Source organism: Carcharodon carcharias, chromosome 7 (assembly GCF_017639515.1).
Source record: "Carcharodon carcharias isolate sCarCar2 chromosome 7, sCarCar2.pri, whole genome shotgun sequence".
In the NCBI taxonomy this organism is placed as follows: Eukaryota; Metazoa; Chordata; class Chondrichthyes; order Lamniformes; family Lamnidae; genus Carcharodon; species Carcharodon carcharias.
Genome location: NC_054473.1, coordinates 170,950,769 through 170,960,132, shown reverse-complemented (window position 1 = coordinate 170,960,132; position 9,364 = coordinate 170,950,769). Strand labels below are relative to the sequence as shown.

At 44.2% G+C, this 9,364-nt stretch overlaps 1 long non-coding RNA gene across 1 annotated transcript; it reads left to right on the top strand.

The window, feature by feature from the left end:
* The first annotated feature begins 360 nt into the window (after positions 1-360).
* LOC121280395 lies at positions 361-6,004 on the top strand. Its single transcript, XR_005943607.1, has 3 exons — positions 361-406; positions 2,131-2,339; positions 5,689-6,004. It is a non-coding gene; the product is annotated as an uncharacterized LOC121280395 (long non-coding RNA).
* The last annotated feature ends 3,360 nt before the right edge of the window (positions 6,005-9,364 follow it).

Below are 9,364 nucleotides of genomic sequence, written 5' to 3'. Positions count from 1 at the left end.
ATCCAGAGTGATTTGAGTTATGGCCAAATTATGGTTGGCAGTAATTCCGTGTAGTGTCGAATAAATCAAAACCTAGACGCCTAAAAAAATTGATAAGATTAGCGTATTGCACTGAGAGTGAAATAGTGAGACATATATCAACTGTTGTAAAAGATTAATGGCCTCTGTTTTTTCAGAAAAAAACATTATTACGGGACAATAAATTGACCTACCAGCATCAAAGATAATTACTGTAGCTTACAATTCCATAATGTTCCCTTATAGAGAAAGCAATATTGATTTCAACATTAATGAACAATGGCTTGATTGAGTGCTAAACGCTTATATTAAAATTCAAACTATGCTTGCTATTCCTCCCTAGAAACGCAGAAACACCAACCTCATTAAAGATGAAGCATCAGCCAAGGTAAATGTATTGTGAACTTGGTCATAGATGTAAAACAGTAACAATTTCCACAGATCAAAATTTTGCTTGTGTTGCCCCTGAGTAATGTCTTGTGACATTTTATTATGTTAAAAGTGCTATATAAATGCAAGTTGTTGTTGTGGTCAATTCTGATGTCAGGATGTTGCTGGTTGTGATTGGTTATAGTGTTGCCATTGAAGGCCTAGAGTTTGTGATTGGATCTTTTCTTGTTAAAGATCATTGCTACCTATCACTTAAGAGGTTTAAATATTACCTGCCACTTGTCACCCCAAGACCCAATGTTGTCCAGGTCATGTCGTTCAGCTGGCATAAGCTAATTTATTATCAACAAAGCTGCAAATGAATTCACAGCAGAATTGCTGGCAAACATGTCCGCTCCTGAATTTATAATGGAGAAAGGTTCAATGCAGGATGTTGTTTGATGCAGAGTATTATCGTCTGAGAGACTCCTGCAGTGATGCCCTGTGGGGTGTAACAACTGAACTCCAAAATTAGTGACCATTTTCCTCTGTGTCATGTAAGACTCCAGCCACTAGAAGGATTTTTCCTTTACCCCCATGACCTTGGTTTTGCATCATGCCATATTTTATTGAATGTTACCTTGATGTCAATGGACGTTACTCTTACCTCTCCTCCGGCATTCAACTCTTCACTCCTGGATCAAAGCTATAGTGAATTCTGGAGCTGATTGGCTCTATTGAAACCTGAACTGATTGTTAGAGGGCAGGCTACAGTATTGGAAAGCAGGGGTTTATTGATCGCACAGTTAATGCAAGCACTGTGGCGAGGGTGAGCCTCAGGTCTAAGATATGAGAAGCAAAGGTTTTGAATAAGCTTAAACCTATGGAGGGTAGAGATGGGAGTCCATCCAAGACAGCATTGGAATAATCAAGTATGGAGATGGACAGCAACAGGGTGAACAACAGGCAACACTATGGAGGTGGAAGTTTAGAAGAATGAGAGCGATCTCATTGAAATATAAAAGGAGCTTGACAGGGCAGGCACTGAGCGATTATTTCCACTGGATGGGGAATCTAAAACTAGGGGCATAGTCTCAAGATAAGGGGCTGATCATTTAGGACTGAGATGAGGAGAAATTTCTTCACTCAAAGGATTATGAAACTTTGGAATTCTCTACCTCAGAGGGTTGTGGATGCTCCATCATTGAATATATTTAAAGCTGCGATAGGCAAATTCTTGGTCTCTCTGGGAATCAAGGGATATGGGAGCAGGTGGGAAAGTGAGGTTGAAGCCCGAGGTCAGCCATGGTCATATTGAATGGTGGAGCAAGCATGGCAGGTCTTCTCCTGCTCTCTTTCTTGAGTTTTTGTGAAGTAGCCAGCCTTTGTGATACAGAATCTAGAACTTATTTTCTGAATTTTTCCAGTAAAATGAGGTTCACAATCATGGGCACTCACCTGCAGCAGCCAGGGTGACTGAATGGGGCCAGCAGGTCAGGTGAGAATCTAGTTGTTACTCACTAGGCAAATTATGATGTCTTTCCATGCGTGGAAATAGAAACTGTACAACTGTGAAGCCCAGTGAACCTCCAGCGGATCCTTGGCTATTACACTTCAGCATCCATTAAAATTAATGGATGGAAAATTGTGCAGGCCATAAATATGATATGCAATCCTGTCGAGCATATTTCTGTGATGGGAGAGATAACTCCTGAAATGTACCCAAACTCTTTCTCCGTGCAGATGTGCTAAGCAGAAGTTTCAGAATAACACTTGGGAAAACTAGAAGAAAGATATGTTTACTGATGCAGAAGAAAGTTTGATTGCTGAAGAGGCACTGACCAAGAGGCCAGAAAGATTTGCACTCGCTATGCCAAAAATGCAAGGAAGTAAAACAAGCCGAAGATAAAAGGCAGATCAATGTCAAGAAGATTGGGAGAGATCAGCTGCTGGTGAGATTCTGGATTTTGGCTAACAGTATTATTTCTCGTGTAATGTGAAGAATGTATGAACACACAAAACACTTCAAAAATTAGCTTATCTTCTGTCCTTCAGGCGGTGAAACACCAGTTGTGTGTTTCCTGCATATTCTGTTTTTATTTCAGAGTTCAGCCTCAGAAGTCTTTCCATTAATCTCATAACATCACAAGAATTAGCGCACCTTTACATCTGAGATTCAGCATTGTCGGGTAACAGGCATGACTTCCATAAGGTTTCTCCTGCCCTATCATCCCAACATCAGCACAGATAACCAGCGAGGGCTTGATTTTAACTCTGCGCAAGTGAATGGGCTATGAGTAAGTTAAAATCGGGCCTGGCGCCCCACAGTTACGTGCAGATGAGTAGCAGTTTTTTGCTTCCAGCTAACCCTTTTGCTTTTATTTCTACAACTTTTTCTTATACCTCCAGAGGTATTGGTATGTCAGTGGACAAAATAATATGGTCACGCACTGTACAGCAAAGCAGGATCAGGCAATGTTTCAGACGTGTACAGTGTGCAAGCACATTACTCAGAAATTAATATTAATGCATTCTCTATGCAAAGCTTTCATTGCAGGCAATAGTTTTAACCAATAATTTCTCTCTAACCTATGAATGCTCCTTCTTCTTGGCTAGTGGTTGGATGGTCAAAGCTGTAAAACCTAATCCACATGTGCTAACATCAGCTTTGATGGTTGTAAGAGAAATTTGAGATAGGCCATAAAATCCTCTTCCCTACTGACACACTGGTCTGGATCTTGTAGTGTCAAGTGTCCTGACGGCAGAATCAGAAGTGCATGGGGCTTGCTCTTGTGGGCGGGATGGCTGGCCACGTGCATTCACGTGATATTCATGGATGAGGTGCCCAGCCAATCATGTGGCAGGGTTAGGAATGAAGTTGACCTCATGGTCTTGAAGGTCCAGGTGCCATATTTAAAGGGCACTCAGTCAGGCATTCATTTCCTGTAATCCAGCAGCATCAGTCTGGCCATGTGAATGGACACTGTGTGACTATAGTAGCTGCTAGAATGTTTTAATATTCCCCTGACCCCCTGCCCGGGAATCATCAAATTCTGCTACCACCTGGTCATCTTTGCCCCCACCCTGGATAACCTAAACTGCTGCTACAATCTGCTCACCTGTGCCCCATGCACCCTCATAGGTCCACCATGGCCCACCTTCCCTCCCTCGGACAGCCAATCCCCAATCCTCCTCGCACAGTCAGCACCCTGCGTCTCTCCTACCCTCCCTGTCAGCCATGCCCCCCAGCCACCATAGGTCAGCTTTGTCCCAATCTCCTTGCGCAGCCACCATCCAATCTCAAGGCATCAATGCCTTCTCTCCCATGAACTTACAAAGCTCCCCATGTTTCTTGTTTGCTGCAGAGTTAATTGGAAAGGTTCCATCTAAACGGGTGAATTGGTGTTTCAATGAGTATACACGACATGCTAATGCATTACCAGTAGGTTCCTGCTGTTTGCTGCCAGGAAGCTTCAATCTGCTGTAACCTTATTTTTTACTTTCATCCTGACATGGGGAAGCTGACTTCTCGCCTCCCACATGATGCTTGCCTTCCATCTTTCCTGCTGCCACGCCAGGTAACAGCACAAGATTCTAGCCTCATGGATCGTAACTATGGCCTTCTTTTTCTTGTCATTTCGCTACACCTTCTCTTGCCGCTGTTCCACGCAGGCTCTGGCTCGCGAGTTGAAAACATTTGGGTCTTCAGAGCTGAATGTCTCTGGTAGTAAAGGGCATTCTAGGAGATGTCCCATCATTTGGGGTGCTCTCCATAGCCACAACCGAAAGAATTAGTTTGGCTGTATCCCCACTTTTACATAAGGACTTTGCAGTGACTAACACCAGTCATGAGGCTATTGAGACAAGGCTAAATAGGCCATGTTTCTCTGCTTCCTGATGGGAGGGGTTCCTCTGGCTCTTTAGACAACTTGTGTGCCTTCATCTGTAGATGTGTTGACCAATCAGCAAGGGGGCGGCTGTGAAGGTTACAGTCTGGAGGCTGGATAGTACGTAAAAAGCTGCCCCTCAACTTGATCCTCATTGTTGCTGGCAGTTTCTGGAAGAGAGGATGGCAAGGGTCACTGGTCTCTGCTTTGTTCATTCTACTTTTGATGTAACTTGCCTCCATATGGCAGATGAAGCAATGCCAAAAAGCAGGTACATATTTAGTAGGCTTCAGACAGCCAGTAATAGATCCACAAGCTGCATTGAGCATGGGATCCAAATCCTTGGCATGGGGAGAGCATTCCCTAGTGTGAGCAGGCATATTCTGTTGCTAAGTAGCACAGAGCAAGGGCAGCTGTTGGTAATGCCCTTGGTTCATTACCCCAAATAGAGTTGGCCATATCCTTAAAATTTCATCTTCGCTTTTAATTTGAAGTCTAAAATGCAATCTAACATCACTCTAAGGTTCTGATGAAGAGTCACACAGACTCGAAACGTTAACTCTGTCTTCCTCTCCACAGATGGTGTCAGACCTGCTAAATTTTTCCAGCAATTATTGTTTTTGTATCACTCCAAGGTATACTGGTTTAAAGTTGTGCGATTATGTTTTCACATACCAAAGTATGTTCGCACTTTTCACCTCAATTCTAAGATACAAAGAACTAATCTGTGTCTTTTTGGGGTTGGCCCACATAAGATTATTTAATGCGTCACCAGGGACTTCTCTACGTTATTGAAGAAATTGGTCCTGAGATGCTATGCACAGTAATCACCATAGAGCAAATTTCTGATCTGTGGATGAATGGGCTGGTTGTTGTTTAAATATTGCCATGCCTAGCACAAGCATGTCATATTATGAACTTTCAGTCAATACTTTTAAAAATTGGACACAAACAAGGTCTTAAAATGGTTGCCACAAACCATATGAATACTACAGACAGTATCAAAACTCTGGTAAAACCTAATTAAATGTAAATATAGGTGAAGGTACCTCACAGCCATCTGGGGAACTCACACATCTCATTGCTTAAGGACGGGCCAACACCTAAAGATTATAGCGTTTCCAGACTGTTTGTCTACATTTTTCATACTTGACAAAAGGAAGGTTGACTCTCAATGGTTACTATCAACTTCCCATTGTATCATGATGACCCCCCCACACCCCCCACCCCATCCAAACTGGACAGGTAGGCCTCAGAAGTGCTAGGCCAGCAGTCATGTAATCAAAGCTGGTTTCAGGGACTGCACCTTTATTACTCCAGAATCCAGCAGATCCATCAGCATCCATCAGTTTGTGAACCAGACTCTGAAACTAGTTGCAAGGCATCAGCAATCATTGTACTTAACCTCTTCCAGTTTCAGAGTTCACCTGAGAACCAACCTCCTAGATATTCGAATACAAGAAACCCCACAACCTGCTATGAACCTTCGCATTACAAGACCCTCACTTCAACTTTGAATCATCAGCTCCATTCAAGAAACCACAGGCCTCTCACATGGGAGACTAGAAATTGTAAATCAAAGACTGAATTAACTGTAATATGTGAAAATGCATTCTATTTATCTGTATCCAATTCCTGCGCATGCGTGCATGTGCATGTGTGCATGCGTGATATTATGTCAGTTTAGAGTAAGTGTGTGAGAATAAACAACGTTACTTAATTTAAACCCATGAAAGCTTGCTGCTGAACTATTTAATTGGAACATACATTCCAAGGGTGAGAAAAGATACAACGCTTTTCATACAAAACATACTGATTATGGGCAGCAAGAGAGCAAATGCATTGTGTCAGTGACAATATTGAACAGAAAGGGTGTGAGGTCACTACCTTGAGGGAAGCCTTTTTTCTGTCTGTGCCATCTGCTTCGCTTACCATTTAGATCAACAAAGAAATGCCTGTTGGCCAGCATGTTGCTTATCAGTTCAGTTAATCTGGTATCTTTGATTATATTCAGTAAACTCAGTACAAAAATCTGATGCTTGAGCGTGTCATATGCAACAAATAAATACGCATGCCATGCCCATTTCTGGGAGCTCTGGTACAGTTCAAATCCAATCAGGCAGCCTGTTGCCTGCCATCATGGATTCTGCAGCCTGCAAGATGAGGACCGCTTCTCTGAGAGCTGCCGGCCAATCAGAGGCCAGCAGCTCCTCAGACCCAGCAACACCACCAGGAGTGGTGAACACTTCTGGTGCGGTAGGAGACCCGGGAGGGGGATCAGCCATGGAGGCCCAGAATCCAGGTAAGTGGGTCAGGATCGGCGTGGCTAGTCAGACAGCCCCAGGTGAGGGGCAGGGAGTTGGTCGGTATCAAGGGAAGTGAGTGCCTTCCCGTGGGGGAAACCATTACCACCAGTGGAGCTCAGCTTGTACACAGGGTACCCGAGCAGAAGCGAACGCCAAACGCCCAAGCTAAAGGCAAGCCCACTATGGTGTACCTGGCGGTTTGCCCACATAACATGACCCCCACCACCATCACTGGTAGAGTACCGCCGGCTGTGGATGAGGTCCTTAAGCAGCCCTTAATTGGCCACTTAAGGGTTGCAATTGTCCCAGGGTTGGGAAGGCTGGCCTTGATCTTCCCCGCCCTGGTCTTAATTGGTGGGGGATGTGTGAGTTGGGAGGTGGCAGAGGTGTCAGTCAGGTTGGTGGCAGGTTCTCCATCCTGCCCTTCCCAGCCTAATGAAATGTCCCCCTGCCTCACAGCCAGCTCCGCGGGAGTGTTAAATTCCAAGCACTCTATGCCTCAGCATCGTAGACTTGATATATATCAGATTAAACAAAACCGAGTCAGTATTCAAAATCTGGAGGCACATCCCCTCTGCCTTAAAACCATATTAACTTTTATATACTAATCACAAAACTCTAGTTTAGTAAGTAAGGCAAAGAATCAGATTGCAACCTGTTTTCGAAGCTCGTGGGGGCTGTTGAAACATTTTTTTCCATGTCCATATTTAAAAGGAGCTAACATTTCAAATCACTTCATTTATTATTTTGTGAAAATGCAAACCAATAAATCACTGCCATTCTGGTTAAATCCTACACTCGAAAGCAATGACCATTGATATTATGTTACATTTGGTGAATTAAAGGTCTAAATTATAATGTCTGAATGATTCGACAAGTTTAAAAATTAAGCCTGTTGGTAATTATGAGGGAGTGACCCGCAGAGGCCACCCACAAATTATGCTGTCAGGGTGTAATCAAGCTGGTGGACCTGCCGATGAGATAACTCGTTCAGCAGTAGCGCTTTCACTTCAGCCCTTCAAGCACTTGTCAGAAGTTGGCCAGTTCATATCCCAGTGACTGAATGAAACATCCGAAACCCAAGCCTCACTTGTCTAACCATAAACCAGGCTTGGAAATTGTTTTCAACCAGAGGCCAACGTTTTTGGACAGTGTGGCTCTCGCTTCCAGATTACCAATGACGTTCAAGAAAGAAAAGAGGTATACTCAAATAAAACAGAAAACAAGGAAAGAGAAAAGGTTAAATAGTGTTAGCTGTTTATTAACCAGTTGCTTCGAAATTTTAGTGGGTGGGAAAAGGGTAACTGGTTTCCGTATCAAATTTCGCTCTTCCCTGCCCAGATATAGCATATTCACACCAAAATAAATGGAAAGGAAATTCAGGGCTATTCTTCAAAAGCTTCTACTTCTGTTTTTTGAAATTTTTATTTTAGTTTCAATGGGTAATATACAACTAACCCTGACACTGGAGTCAGTAATGTGTAATATTGGAGTTGACTGGAATATTGGGGTATAACTGGTTTGGCATTAATGGTTTGGCCACATTTCTAGATCCTGCTTGGCCTTTCTTTCCATTGTAGGAATTGGGGTAGAGGGTAGGATGGGCACCCGACCCTCCATTGCCCATGTCCAACCAAGCAGGAACCATTAAAATTGACCCTATTGTTTTCTCTCACTATAGGCAGAATTTTCCCCCCGTCGGGGGGGAAGTTCAGGATCAGGCGCAGGTGAGCACACCTCTGATTGGCGCCTCCAATCAGGGCCGCGAAGCCATTTTACTGCACGGTCCAATTAAGGCCCACCCAGCGTGATGTCCGCCAGGAAGCGCTATGCGGTCCCTGTGCGGGTGGGGGAGGATTCCCTAAGCGGAGAGAGCACTCTTTCATGCATGCGCACATAAGAGCGCACTCAACTTCCTGAGGCTAAGTGCTGCCTCAGGGAGATCAGCGCCAAATTCAAAAATGTTAAATATAGAAAAGTAAAATTTCCCTGACATGTCCCCTCATGGGACACTCTCCCATGAGTTGGGACATGTCCATCACTTTTAATTAAACTTTTATTAAATTTTTAAAAACTTACATCAAACCTCATCCCGCCCGTGGATGAGGTTTCAGGCTATTTCCAAAGCCCCCCCAGTTCTCCCAGCCTGCCTGCCAACCTTAAGGTTGGATGGGCAGGTCCTTTAACGAGTTCAATTAGTTTTTAAATGGCCTCAATTGGCCGTTGACAGGTTGGTGGGCACACAGCTGATTCGGCAGTGCCCCTGGTGACCTGAAAATAGAGATGACGTGGGGTGACGTCGGGAGTTCCACCTGACTTCATCCCGCGTCATTTTACACGTCGGCAAGTGGACCCCACCCCCCATTCACCGACCGACCTCAATATAACACAGTAAAGTGAAGGCCATTTGAAAATAATGAGGTGAAGCCATAGGGCAGAATTTTGCCCTCGGTGGGCATGTGGACCCAAACGGCTAGGCGGCGGGTGGACAGCCGATGCCCGCCACCGAAACGGGGCTCGCCGTCATTTTGAGTGGGCGGCCAGTGGCCTTCCCGACAGGAAACGCTATGCGCCTCCTGTTCCGGGAGGGAGGGAATCCCCAGCTGTCAAAGTGCGAAAGTGCGCACTGCTCCCCGAGACTAAGTGCTGTCTCAGGGAGATTAGTGACAGTCCAAAAAACTTTAAAAATAGAAAAATTAAAAATTATTAACATGTCCCCCTCATGTGACAATGTCACACGAGGTGGGACATGTTAATAAATATCATATAAAATTTATTAAAGTT